Consider the following 13,777-nt stretch of genomic DNA (forward strand, 5'->3'; position numbering starts at 1 on the left):
TATGACAGAGGCCAATAAGTCCCAACACATGCAGGGTAAGTTTGATGACTGGAGGCTTGATAAGGCTGGTAGTCTCAAGACTCAGGCAGGCAGAACCAGATTTCAGTTCAGTGCCAGGATAGAAAAATGGCAAAGCCAATCTTTAGAGCAACCGAGAGAAGGGATTTTCTCCTACTTAGAAGGTCGTTCATTTTATAACCCTCATGCTTTCAACTGCAGAGGCCATCCACATTAAGGGGAACAGCCTATTCACTTACTCTACTGGATCTAACACCAATTTCATCCCAGCCACTCATACAAAGCTCTCTGTACCTCATGTCCCATGCAAACTGATAAATAAAATTCATCATCACACCAACCTTTGCATTTAGAAGGTGAGAGTTGGGTGTTTTTTCTCACTGCATCTTCTTTAATACTGCCAACAATTTCCATATGAACAATCCCCCTTGCTTTGACATTTGTTCCAGAAACATCCAAAGGAAATAACTTGTGTTATGAATACAAAACATGTATGTATCTTTAAATTTCCACTAGTTACAATTTTGAAACTAAAAAAAGAGGCAAGTGAAATTAGTCTTTATGGTAAGTGTATTTAATCCAATAGACCCAAAATATTATCACTTCGACATGAATCCATCTTTTAAAAACACTAGCTGTGTCAGCTAACAACTCATGTCTCAGCTCAACTCTGACCTCACCACACGCTAGTGACTCGGTGATAATAAAACTTTAGACGTTTTCTTCACAGAAAGCAAAATGCTGAACTTTCTTAAGTAGGAGGATGTTGCAGGCCAAAGGAACCACTCTTACTTCTTGTAGAATGCGAGCTTCATATATTCTTCTTGTTATTACCAGAGATTTTAAGATCAAAGTCTGGACCCTAATAGATCTGATAAGACAGATGCATCTTTATTGTACCAGTCAAAGAAACAAGTAATAATAGAAAATCTTTTACTAAATGTCCAATGACTTAATGTCTTCAAGGTACTGCCATAAAGTTTAGTTTTAAATACTGCATAGATTATAACACATTAGTGATTAACGCCAACAGTGCATTGGCTTCACATTAAGGAAAGAAGTTAAAGCACTTTCCCTTACAGTTATTTAACCAAGAGTGAGTCTAGATTTGAATTCTCTACTTCATGCTCACTCCCCGTGTCTTCCATGCTCTGTCAGACATATCATTCTGAAACTGCACCGAAATGCCATCATATTCATTTGCTTGTCCCTGTGTCTGTGTGTGTCTATCCCTATGTGTACCTGTCTTATCTTGTGTGACTATCTGTGCATCTATGAGTGTGAGTTGTTTTTGTCTGTCACAAAGTACTTTGCTCTGTATTTATTAAATAGTACAAAAGCATCACATGGGGGAAAGGATGGGATACTTTACAGAAATCTTTAACAGAGTCTTACAAGGGATTATGTCACTGGCTCCAACTTATTCCAACTGACCCAGATGATAAACATCATTGCTTATCAACCAATATCCATAAATGTTGCATTCAATGTGTGGTAGATTTTAAGAACCTACTTTCAACTTCTGTATTTGCTTATTTCAGTAAATGATTCATGTGCATTATTCTGGGTCGGGGACATGGAAGAGTACATAACTTAATTGCATCTATGCATTAGCTTAGGTAGTAAAAGTTGATTACATGGGAAATCCAAAGCAAGTAAGGCTGGTTGTTACATTGTTCCCTTAAAGGTATGTTAAACAAAGAGTTTGAGTACACATCAGGCTAGCTGCCTTAAGTGACTTCAAGGTGTATTATTAACTTTGAATGTGAGGTCCAGGAAAAGTTCCAGTCCCTTAAAGTGTAAGAGATATTTTCAGAATATTTGCATCGCCACAAATATAGGGATAGAAAGAAGTATACATAGCTAAACAGTCCCATCAAGTGTGGTCCTGACAATCACTGACTCATCATTATCTTATTAACTGCAGTCTCTCCCGCTTGGTGGCCTGGTAAGTTGTTAGAGCTGTGTGGAATCTCATCCTTCGAGGCAAGTTTCTCTAGCTGACACCAGGATTCATCCTTTCCTTTCCCTAGCAAGGGATTCTTGGGTGAATTTCCAATTCCTTGAGGACTATTATTTAAATAGTCTGCTAGCCAATAGGAGGGCCCAAGTGCTTCTTTACAGAAATCTTTGCTACTGTGAGGACAGTTACATGGCTCCTTCTGAGCTATTATCAGTGTCTGTTCTCCACAGCACACCAGCATCAGCAGGTTCAGTGCCCTACCCAAGACTCTTGGACAGCTCAACCACCTCTCCACACAGGCCATCCTCATGCCACTATCTCGATAAATGGGTTCCTTGCCTCCCTCCACAGACTATTCACCACCTGCCCACTTTGTCCTTCCTGACAGAGACGCTCTAGGCCCAGAGACTATAAGATAGAAAATAATGATTAGTCTTTTGAGCCACTAATATTTTCTTTTGATTTGCTATTCAGCCTTTAAAAACTAAAACAGTATCGAACAAAACAAGAAGACAGGCTTGTATAAAACATTCTAGCAAGAGACACCAACACAAATCATTCAGGCATGGCAATGATCACCTTTAATTCCAACATTCAAGAAAGATAGACAGCCAAATCTCTGTGAGTTTGAAGCCATTCTGGTCTATATAGAGTGTTCCAGGCCATCATAGATTACAGTGTGTGCTAGTGAAAGTGTTTGTTTGTTTGGTCAAATTGACACCCACTAGGGTCATCTGGAAAGAGAAAACCTCATTTGAGAAAATGCTTCTGTACAACTGGCCTGTAAGGAAATCTGTGGGACATTTTCTTGACAAATGATTCATATAAGAGGATGCAGCCTTCTGTGGGTTGTACCACCCTTGGGCAGGCAGTCCTGAGATGCAAACACAGCAAGCCAATAAAGAGCAAGCCAGTAAGCATCCATCATTACTTCATGGCCTTTGCTTCAGGTCTTTCCTTTGGATTCTGTCTTGTTCCTACCCTGGGTTCCCTTCATTTGGTACTGCAAACATTGGCTAACATAAACCCTTTCATTGCTAAGCTGCTTTAGGTATGGTGTGCATTGCAACTATGCCATAAGGGAGTGTTCTAGACAGAAGGTCAAAGACCAGAAACGTATCATGTGGATTAATGAGCAATAAGGAAGTAGCAGGGGCCAAAATAACTCCTGAAAGGTTTGTCTGTATTCTGAACACTGTGTTTGGGATGATGAGTTATGGGTCTGGTCAACACTTTAGCACTAAGCCTTCCATCTACTAAACTGAGCAGACCAGTTAGGAAGAGATTTAATAAAGCCAGAGAGAGAAGTGTAGACTAAGTTATAATGTGGTTAGGATTGGTTGCTCATCTTCATATTCCTCTGAAATTTTCAATGAGTCAAATATTATTGAGTATTAGCTTGAGAGTTTACGTTCTCAACTAAGCTTGGAAATTACAAAGCTCTGCACAATCCCCCTTTTAAAAACCTTTTTTTATCCTAAAATTTAAGATGTCAAAATGTAATTTGACAATACACTGCCGTCTTTGCTTTTGACAGCTTTCTGTTCACAATATGTATCTGCCAAACACTGGACAATTCCTCTAATTTTAAACCATTACCTGAATTTTATTTCAGTACCACAAAAATATGAAAGGACTTCATATTCCTCTTGGATATTTTCTATCATCCCTGTGATATGTATTTGGCTATTCTTAATCTTTACTTATTTTATAATCAAGCCCTTCTTCATCACTATAGTGAGTTAAGGGTCAAGATTTCTGGGCATTTGGTTGGCAAGCTGTTCTGGATAGCATTTCTTGGTTAAATTAGAAATGTTGTAGCACATTTTTTATTTCTGTGTGCTATAGTTGTGCTACAGTGGTACTAAAAGAAGATACAATTTTCTTCTAGATATGCCTTTCACATGATAATAATGAAAGTGCTTTAAAATAATGTGTAATCCGTTGTTGCTCATATTCCTTTGCTTTTCACAATAGAGAGGATTTTATTTCATTGAACAAAGGCTCATGTTATGTGATGAAGATACAGTAATCTGAGTGGGAATCTAAAAGTAGAGTGCATGAGAGAAATAAACACAAGTAATATGGTGTTTTAAAATAGGAAACACTTCTCCATTGCTGGTAAAAGTGCGAACTTGTACAGCCACTTTGGAAATCAATATGGTGGTTTCTCAGAAAATTAGAAATCAATCTCCCTTAGGACCTAACTATCCCAATCTTAGACATATACCCAAAAGATACTTAATCATACCACAAAAACACTTGCTCAATTATGTTCATAGCAGCTTTATTTGTAATAGCCAGAAACTGTTAACAACCTAGATGGCCCTCAACTGAATAAAGAATAAAGAAAATGTGGTACATTTAAAAAAAAAATAGGAAACATGAGCCCAATGGTGGTGATGCACATCTTAAATTCCAACACTTAAGATGTAGAGACAAGCAGATATATCTCTGTGAATTCAAGACCAGCCTGGTCTACAAAGAAAGTTCCAGGATAGCGAAGGCTACACAGGGAAACCCTGTCTCAAAAAATGAAAAAAGAAAACAGTAGATAGATAAATAGATAAAATAGGAAGCCCACAACTAAGAGTAAAGTCTATGATCTGCTTTCTATAACTTTCTATCAGTCAGCTAAAGTCATTTTACATTTGGCTACAAAGAGTTAGCCATCTCTTTTCATTAATTTGTCTTTTACCTCCATATATTTCTAGAAAGTTGATCTAGAATACAAGCTTGAGGATTCTGCGGAAATTATATAATAAATCTTCATTCATTTAATAGAAATAAATATCTATGTCAATGAGGGTTTAAAACAAGATTCATCATTTCCTCAACCAATAATGAACCTTTTCATGCTCCAATTTCAGATTTGTAAGAGGAAGGCCGAATTCACTGGGCAGGTAATTTTACTGTTTATTTATCTCATGCCACCCCAAAACAAAGCTAAACTAAACTCTAAAACCAAAACAAAACATAAAACAGCAAAACTATAGAGATTCAGATTAAATACAATTTATACCGATTGTTTTTCATACAGTGGATACTAAGAGAAGCCATAGTTAGTGCATAGTCATCCAAGGAGCTCCTTTACCTCCTTAGAGTTCATCATTTGTGTCCTAAGCCATAGACTTCTCTGCAACCACAATGTAAAATCTCAATCTGTGCTCCTCTTCCTGTTTCTTCCTTCCCTCCCTTCTCTCCTTCCTTCCCAACTCAGTCTACAAAACATTATTCTTAGATTAGGAAGAGAATAAAAAGGCAACAGTCAAGGGCAAGATAAAGTCTGAACAGTGCATGGAAATCACCTGTACTGGTGTCATCATATGCTGATAACAGAATCCCAGGAGAGTGATGGGAGCCAAAGAGAGGTGAAGAGGTACCTACTTGGGATGTGGTAAAGGAACTACATGGGAATTAAGGAAAATAAACCAAGTGGGTGTATAAATGAAGTATAGTGAAAACCAAGTCACTTACCAGTGAAGAAGGAAATAGTAGATCAATTAGAAGTTTAAACCTTGTGAATTCAATTGAAAATTTAGGTATTTGGTATGAACTCATGCTTTAATCATTTAGTATAAAAGACAGCAGCTGAGCTGTGTTGTGTTTATTAATAGGTATAACAGACTTGTAATATATACACATAGGCATATATTGGCCAGATCGATCCACTGAGATGTGGAAGTGATACACCCCTGTTCTTGGCTTCTAAATATTCTTAATTAAAGGAAGTCAGGGTTCTACAGCTATATGATTGATTCTAGATCCGGGAAAGCACAGATCCCCAATGAGCCTAGAGCATAAGATGTGGTCAAAGAATGTAGGTGAGCTCCACAATGACACAGTTCCCACTGAATCAAACTGAGCAGCATTAAAATAATTATAATAAAAAGATCATAATCTACTGCATTGTGGAGGCTCAAAAATGTGAGTCTATTTCCACACTGACCAAAGGGCAGAGAGAAGGAACTTACCTCTATTCCTTCAAGGTTATTGTGCTTCTACTTCAAAGGTCACACCTAGATTTAGATCAGAGAGTTCTGCTCTCTCAAGGTTATTGTCAAAAAATGTGGCTAATAGCCAGAGCTTGCTTTTCAGGAATAGAGAAGTAGATATGTTCCTATCTCAAACAAAAGACTAAGGGTCCTACTAAGGTTCCAGCTCCTTCACGGAGTTGGCATTAGATTCCACCCAGGGAGTGGTTGACCTTCAGAATGTTTTGGTCAAGGGTGTGAGAGTAACTTGTTTTGTACTAGCAACAGAATGTTTAACTATGGATGTAGCCTAAAACCTTCAACTGGTCTGTTCATTTCTTTGTACCAAGTTAATGCAGTTTTTTTTTTTTTTGTCTTACTTCTATCTTTTTGGGTCCAGGGTATTTGAAGCAATCGGAACTTAAACACGGGTGATTTCAATACTCACTGGAATGCTCTCCTGATACTTTCTATAGTTTCTGTCCTATTATTTTTATGAGTCTTTGTATTCTTTACTAATATTTCTAAAACCCCTCTGCCCCTTCTATAATCTGCTGGCTTGGTCTGTCACATGGGTAATCTGTTCCTTTAAGAGACAAGCCCTGCCCACTCCCAACTTCTCCCTTCCACCAAGGCAAGATGACCTCTCTCTCTCTCTCTCTCTCTCTCTCTCTCTCTCTCTCTCTCTCCCCTTGTCCTCCACCATTTCTCTGGAGAAGCAGCTTCTGCCTCTCTCTGCCTTCTCCTCCTCTCCTTCTCCTCTGCCCCACAGCATTCTCCCCTTCCCTTCCCCCTCTACAAGACACTAAATAAATTCTATACCCCAGCTCTCTGCATGGTATATCTATCTATCTCTCTCCTGCTGAGGCCTCAGGCCACCTGCCAGAGGACCCATGGAGATCTCAGGTGACCCACCGCCACCAATCATGGGATCAGTTTCTCACCTGTTCTTTATGAATGATAACATTGGTGCTGTAAACTCAGCATGTTATCCCTTGCAGCTGAGGACTGCTAGGAATCCTGTAATCTTCTAACTCTTCTTCTATATGGTTGCTTTTCCAACTTAAAATCGCAGGAATTCTACACCCAACATCAAACGATAGGTTCTTCCCACACATCTGGCCATGTCTTCATAATATTGCAATTGCTCAGCAGTGGTTCCCATTCGTCAAAACAGCCCAGTACTGATCAACCATTTGGCCACCAGCCTTAAAGCCCCTTGCTTGGGCCTCCAACTCCACATGATGACATAGGGGTTCAGATTGTGTCTACCCATTCTCACAGCCCCTGGACTTTGAATGACAACCCAAAGTCAGCTTGAGCCATGGACTATGCTGAGTTTCCACGATGCTGGAGTTCAGTCTCTGTATCTTTTTATATTACTCATGAAGACTACACCAATGTCTTTCCAATATAAAACCATTGCCGGGTTCCACTCTGTCTTGTGGGCGTGACTCTGTCTCCCTGCTTAATGGCAAAATGGGCACACTGTTTTGCCAGCATACCCCATGCTGCCTCCCACTGCAGCGGTGGAATCTGTCTCTCGTCTATTCATGGGCCTTTTTTCTGCCACTGCTGCACAGTGAGTGAAAATCCTAAACCTGGACCTTCTACCAGCCCACTTCCCAACTTTCCATCAGTCCTCTGGGACAATTGACAAGATCACCTCTGACACATCTCATGAGCAAAGTTCTCGGGCTCTGCCTTAGCACTGCCAGGGCCCCACGGATCTATGGGTCTATGGAAACTTTTTGTGATACTGTTCCCATCTGCTCTAGTGCCTCTCAGGCAACTGCCCTTTCTCAGGTTCTCCCCTAGTACTGCAATCATTGAGGCATGCATTCATTTTTCGGGTCCAGGGCCCCTCAGATCTGTGGATCCTTTCCAGGATACTATTCCCTTCCACCCTAGTATCCCTCAGGTAACTGCCCTTTCTCGGACCCTGTTATCTTATGGACGAATGGATAATGGCCTGATCCAGTTTATTTTTCTGCCTCACCTGTGGGAAACAGGCTGGGATTTCTAATTTCTACCAGCAGACAGGAAGATTAAAAAAAGTTTCCATCCAGCCCTGCTGTGCACTGCTGGTGTCCTGCCAGTGTCTCACATCCATCCTCTTTTCCTTTCACTGGGCAGCCCCAGTCCACCTGCCTGTAAATGCTCTTTTTCTCACTTCTATTTCTTTTCCTGTTCCTATTCTGTCTCTGCCACCACTACAGTTGCTGGTTCCACAGTAACTGGCAAGACTGGTCAGATCGAAGGTGGCTGTTCCACTCCCAGCCCTCACTCCTCACAGTGGCTGGCAGTGCTAAGTAATTTTCCTGTCTACTTCATGTATGAAAGAATGTGTGAATAGTGTGGCCACAGGGATGTAATTCTGTTTTTAACAGCATGTTCTACACGGTCTCTATGTCTCTCTGGTTATTTGTATCTGTTTAAAATTCACTCTATAAGCCGGGCGGTGATGGCACAGTCGTTTAATCCCAGCACTCGGGAGGCAGAGACAGGCGGATCTCTGTGAATTTGAGGCCAGCTTGGTCTACAAGAGCTAGTTCCAGGACAGGAACCAAAAATCTATGGAGAAACCCTGTCTCGAAAATCAATAACAAAAAATACAGAATAAAATTCCCTCTATGGTTGTGAAAACATAGTTTCTCCGTACAACACATGACCACCAAAATTTTGACTGAGGTCAGGTCAGATGACCTCACCAACGTCTTGACTTAGGGCAGGTCAGTGACTAAGTACCACCACCTTGACGAAGGGCAGGTTAGGCAACCAAGTCGCCATCTTTACTGAGATAGTTCTTCCCTATCTCCCAGTTTTCTTATGTTTTGTCTCTAAATTCCTCTTACTAACTCTGTTACATAAGTGCTTTACTGAGTGCCATGCTTTTGGTAGGGCACACCAAGGCATCCACTTCATCCAACTCCTGTTTTATATGTGTGTGTGTGTGTGTGTGTGTGTGTGTGTGTGCATGTGACTTTTGAGTTAACTTTATGTATAACATAAGCTAGCTTTAACTCTGTGTGTATATGTGTATAAGACTTAAATTCAACTGGGTGTAAATGTACATATACTTACTGTTAAATGTTATAATAGTCTGTTCATTGTATCTCATTCCAGACTAAGAAAACAATAAGTCTCATGTTTTAAAATGGCATGTACTCTTAACTCTCTTACAAAAATACTGTATATGTTATTCAACACTGCTTTAAGATAAATTAGGCTGTTATCCATTATTGTCAATTCTACCATTAAGCTTCTATTGTAAACAGTTTTTTCTTCTTTGTCTTTCACAAGTATAAATCTTTCCTGTGAAAAAACAGAACAGTCAAGTTTGGACCCAGCTCTCCAGGCAGATTCTATACTGTAATCATAACTTATCTATACCCTATAAAGAGCCCTCAAATGCTCAGAGATTTGGGGAATATGGCATTTAAATGTTTAATTATTGAAAGACTATTCAGAACAGAGAGGCCCTCCAAAGAAGACAGAAGACAGGACACCGATGGGCACAGAACAATGTCCATCCACAATTCACTTCAGCAAGTGAAAGCACTAACCACTAGGTAAACTGCTTTTATATATCTGGGGATCTCCAAACATGGACAAAAAATCAAATGGAATCAACTTGCCAGCTGCTCAGGCCAAGGTAGGCTTGTCTTCCTACAGATTTTCTAACCCACCAGATCTTCTGGAGCCTGACAAGCCTTGCTTCTAACAACAGAAGACAAATACATTCCTCATGCCCTTGCCCTCAATGACCATGGAGGACACTGAGGAGTGGCTGTAGGTAGCCAATTGAGAAAGTCCTCTGTCATTTTTTAAATCAATAACTTACATAAAATTTTATCTTTCTCAAAGATCTCTGATGAAGTTTGATAGTTGAGAGATTTTGTCAGTTTAAAAAAACAGCCTCACCAAACAAATTTCATAGTCTTAAGATATACAAATGCAAGTTATTAAAATGTGTATCTGCAAGTTATAAATGTGTGAGGACAAATACAAGTTTTCAAATTTCTCTTTCTTGCTGTTTTTCATGGTCTTAAAGATACTTTTCATTGTGTAAAAACATCTGTCACAGTCATTCTGACATAAATATTCTGCTGTTTATACAATTTTTGTGTCTAAAGCTTATATTTTTACAAACTCAAAAAATTTTTGTGCATTCTAGGGAGCCAAATTGAATGATTCACCTTAAAAAGGTCAGATACACCCCCTCTCAATCCCCTGATCCTAAAAATGTTTTCTTCCTAAACTTAACTTTGTCCTCTGCTCTGCCAACAACTTGCCAGGTTCAAGAGACATGGGACAGTTACATACCACAAATCATGGATAGAAGTAAAGCGACCAGCTAGCCTAGGATGTAACCAGCATCCAGGTATCTCTGGTACCCTCAAGACTTCAATGCACACAAATAAGCAGGAAGCAGTCTTGAGAATCTGCCATCCCATTTCCTTTAACCTGCTTTGCCTAACTTCCACTTTTTTATTATAAGAAAATAGATGGGAATGTAATCTGCTAGCCTGGTCTGTCACCTGGGTACCCTGTCCTTTTAAGAGACAAGTCTTGCCCACTCTTAACCTCCCCTTTCTGCCAAGTCAAGATGATCTGCCACCCTCTCTCTTTGTCTGTCTGCCCTTCTTCTGAGAAGCTGCTTTTCTCTCCTCTGTCTCTCCCTCTTCTCTTTCCTCATAACCCATTAAATAAACTCTATACATAAACTCTCTCTGCATGGCATATCTGTCTGTCTCCTGCATAAGCCTTGGATCACCCACTAGGGGACCAACTGAAGCCTCAGGTGACCCACCACTGCTTCTCACGGGGCCAGCCTCAGGATACCAGCATGATCACATCTACTCTGGCCAGAGGTATTTTTGTCAAAGTTGGTGCCCGATACTGCATAAGAGAGGAAGCCACAATCCCATACTAATATAATCAAAAAGAGATGAATACATAAATTGGTAGAGAAAACTTTTAGTTGCAATGAAATATAGAATATAGAAGGATTGTCATAATTAACTCATCATAGTTTATATTCATTTGAAGACAGGAAGATAGCTGTGGGACAATGGTCTGTAACCTGTCACTTGTGTTTTAAATAAACGCTGATTGGCCAGTAGCTGGGCAGGAAGTATAGATGGGGCAGCCTGGCAGGAAGTAAAGGCAGGACAATGAGAATTCCAGGAGGAGGGAAGTTTCAGTCTGCAGTTGTCACCCAGACACAGACAGAGCCAGACACAGAGCAAGTGAGATGTGACTGCCTTGCTGAAAAATATACCAAGCCACATGGCTAACACAGACAAGAATTACGGGCTAATATAAGTTATAAGAGTTAATAAGAAGCCTGAGATACTAGGTAAATCATCTTATAACTAATGTAGACCTCTGTGTGATTTCTTTGGAACTGAATGACTGCAGGACTGGGTGGGACAGAATCCTCAGTCAACAGAAGATTAATTCAGCCAATTATATTAACCAGCTGTTCATTCTCTACTATGGTAGTGGATGGAGGTTTGAAAAGCTTTAAAGTTGGTGAAGGGAGAAAAACAATATTTTTTTTAGGGTATTCATGCTGTGTGGTCCTGATGGAACTTGGCTTTATCACTGGGCAGTGACAGCAGGTAATAGTACAGTGAGCTTAGCTGTGTGCCATGAAACAACATTCAAAGGCACATGAGTTTAACAGAACACTCACATGATACAGCATGTTGTTCTCACTTTCACTCTTCTCCACTAAAAAAAGCAAAATTATTTTTAGTGTGTGGACTGTATAAATGTGAACACTAGTCTAGATCTGTCCCTCTTGCCGCAGTTTGTAGATTTCTGCTTGAACATAATCAGATCAAAACATTAACAGGTTTCTGGAATTTCTTCCATAAATGACATACTTTTGTAATTCATTATAGTTTTTACAGATATTACTAAGAATAATTTTTCTTGTGCATCCATAATCTAAGTTATAGTGACCTCTTGAAGGGAGTAAAAGTGTCCTTACATTCCTTTGAGGTCCCATAGCCTGGATGCTCAGACTATGTGAGGAGAATGAAGCTGGTGGGGAGAATAAGACTGAGTAGATTAATGGATTTATCTTACATTATACTCAGTATAAATCTGGCTTTGTTCCTGTGGTGGTTTGAAAGAAAATGCCCCCCAATGGGAAAGGCACTATTAGGAGGTGTGTCCTTTTTAGAGTAGGTGTGGTCTTGCTGGAGGAAGTGTGTCACTGGAGGTAGGCTGTGAGGTCTCATATATGCTCAAGTGTCTCAGAGACAACTTGCTTTGCCTGATCAAGTTGTAAGGACTCTCTGCTCCAACACCATGTATGCCTGCAAGTTGCCTTGCTTCCTGCCATGAACTATACCTCTGAACTGTTAGAAAGCCACTCCAATTTAATGTTTTAGTTGCTGCAGTCATGGTGTCTCTTCACAGCAATAGAAACCTAACTAAGACAGTTATAGGTGGTTTTTAATTATGTGTGCTCTCTTTTTCCTTATTATTCTTATTTAACCCTGGATGTGCTTCCAAGTTTTAGAATGGAGCTTTAGAAGTTGCTTGCAATGTACTTCCTGTTTACTTAGGTAATATCATATCCTTCTAGATTCTTTGATGGAGTTAAAGAATAGATAGTTATAGTTTTCCTTAGTTATGATAAAAGATAAAGCAGATATAAATATTGTAACTGTAGTTCTTGCTTGATATTTGCTTTGTTATATGTAATTTTACTCTATTAAAGCCTTCTTTTATGTTTAAACAGAAAAGGGGAAATGATATGGGAGGGTCTTCTGTCTCTGTGTGTTGCTTTTCTTGGTTAATGATTAAAGAAACTGCCTTGGCCTATTGATAGGGCAGAACGTAGGTAGGTGGGGAAAACTAAATGAGATGCTGGGAGAAAGGAGGCAGAGTCAGGGGGATGCCATGAATCCTCAGCCTGAGATGAATGCCGGTTAGAACTTTACCTGGTAAGCCACTGTCATGTGTCAATACATGGGTTAAATTAATATGTAAAATTTAGCCAATAAGAAGTTAGAGCTAATGGGCCAAGTGGTGATTTAATTCATTCAGTTTTGTGTGATTATTTTGGTTTCTGGGAGGCTGGAATGAACAAGCAGCCCTCTCCCTGCAACAATTTTATATTTGGTTAATGGGGGAAGTTGAGACCCACCATGAATGTGAAAGATAGCATTCCCTGACCTAGAGTCTCAGACTGAGTACGGGGAAAAGGAGTTGAGGGGGTACATTCCCCTCTCTCTGATTTCTTACTGTAGATGCAGCATGACCAGCGGCTTCACGGTCCTGCTGTGGAGACTTCTCACCACACTGGTCTGCGAGCCAAAATAGCCCCTTCCTTGAGTTTCATTTCTCAGGTATTGTGTTGAAACAACAAGACAAATAACTAAAACAGACATGCATTTTAAGATGATTTTATTCATTTCCAAGATTGCCAGTAAAAGTGCAGGCCAGCCAGGTGGTGTGGTGTATGCCTCTAATCCCAACAAGTGAGGAGACCAAAATCAATAAGCCTGAAATTTGAGCCAACCTGGGTGACAACAAACCCTGGTAATATGATCTTTGTAAATGTTTTTAAAGGCTTTCAAACGTCACCATGCATGCTTTTTTCTATACTTAACAGGTCATGTAGTTCACAGAATAAAATGGCATTTGTAAAGTTAACATGTGCCTTATCTTTATCAGAGTAATATCTTATTCTTGTTTTAGACTTCATGAACTCTGTACAATAATTCTGTGAAGTAAGTAGGCGAGTCAAAACTCTTTTCAGTACAAGGAAAAAATGGTCCAAGTTAGGTCTGGTCTCTCC

The sequence above is a fragment of the Microtus oregoni genome, unplaced genomic scaffold (assembly GCF_018167655.1).
Source record: "Microtus oregoni isolate MIOR12 unplaced genomic scaffold, Mior012 000034F_ref0000314, whole genome shotgun sequence".
NCBI classification, from domain to species: domain Eukaryota; kingdom Metazoa; phylum Chordata; class Mammalia; order Rodentia; family Cricetidae; genus Microtus; species Microtus oregoni.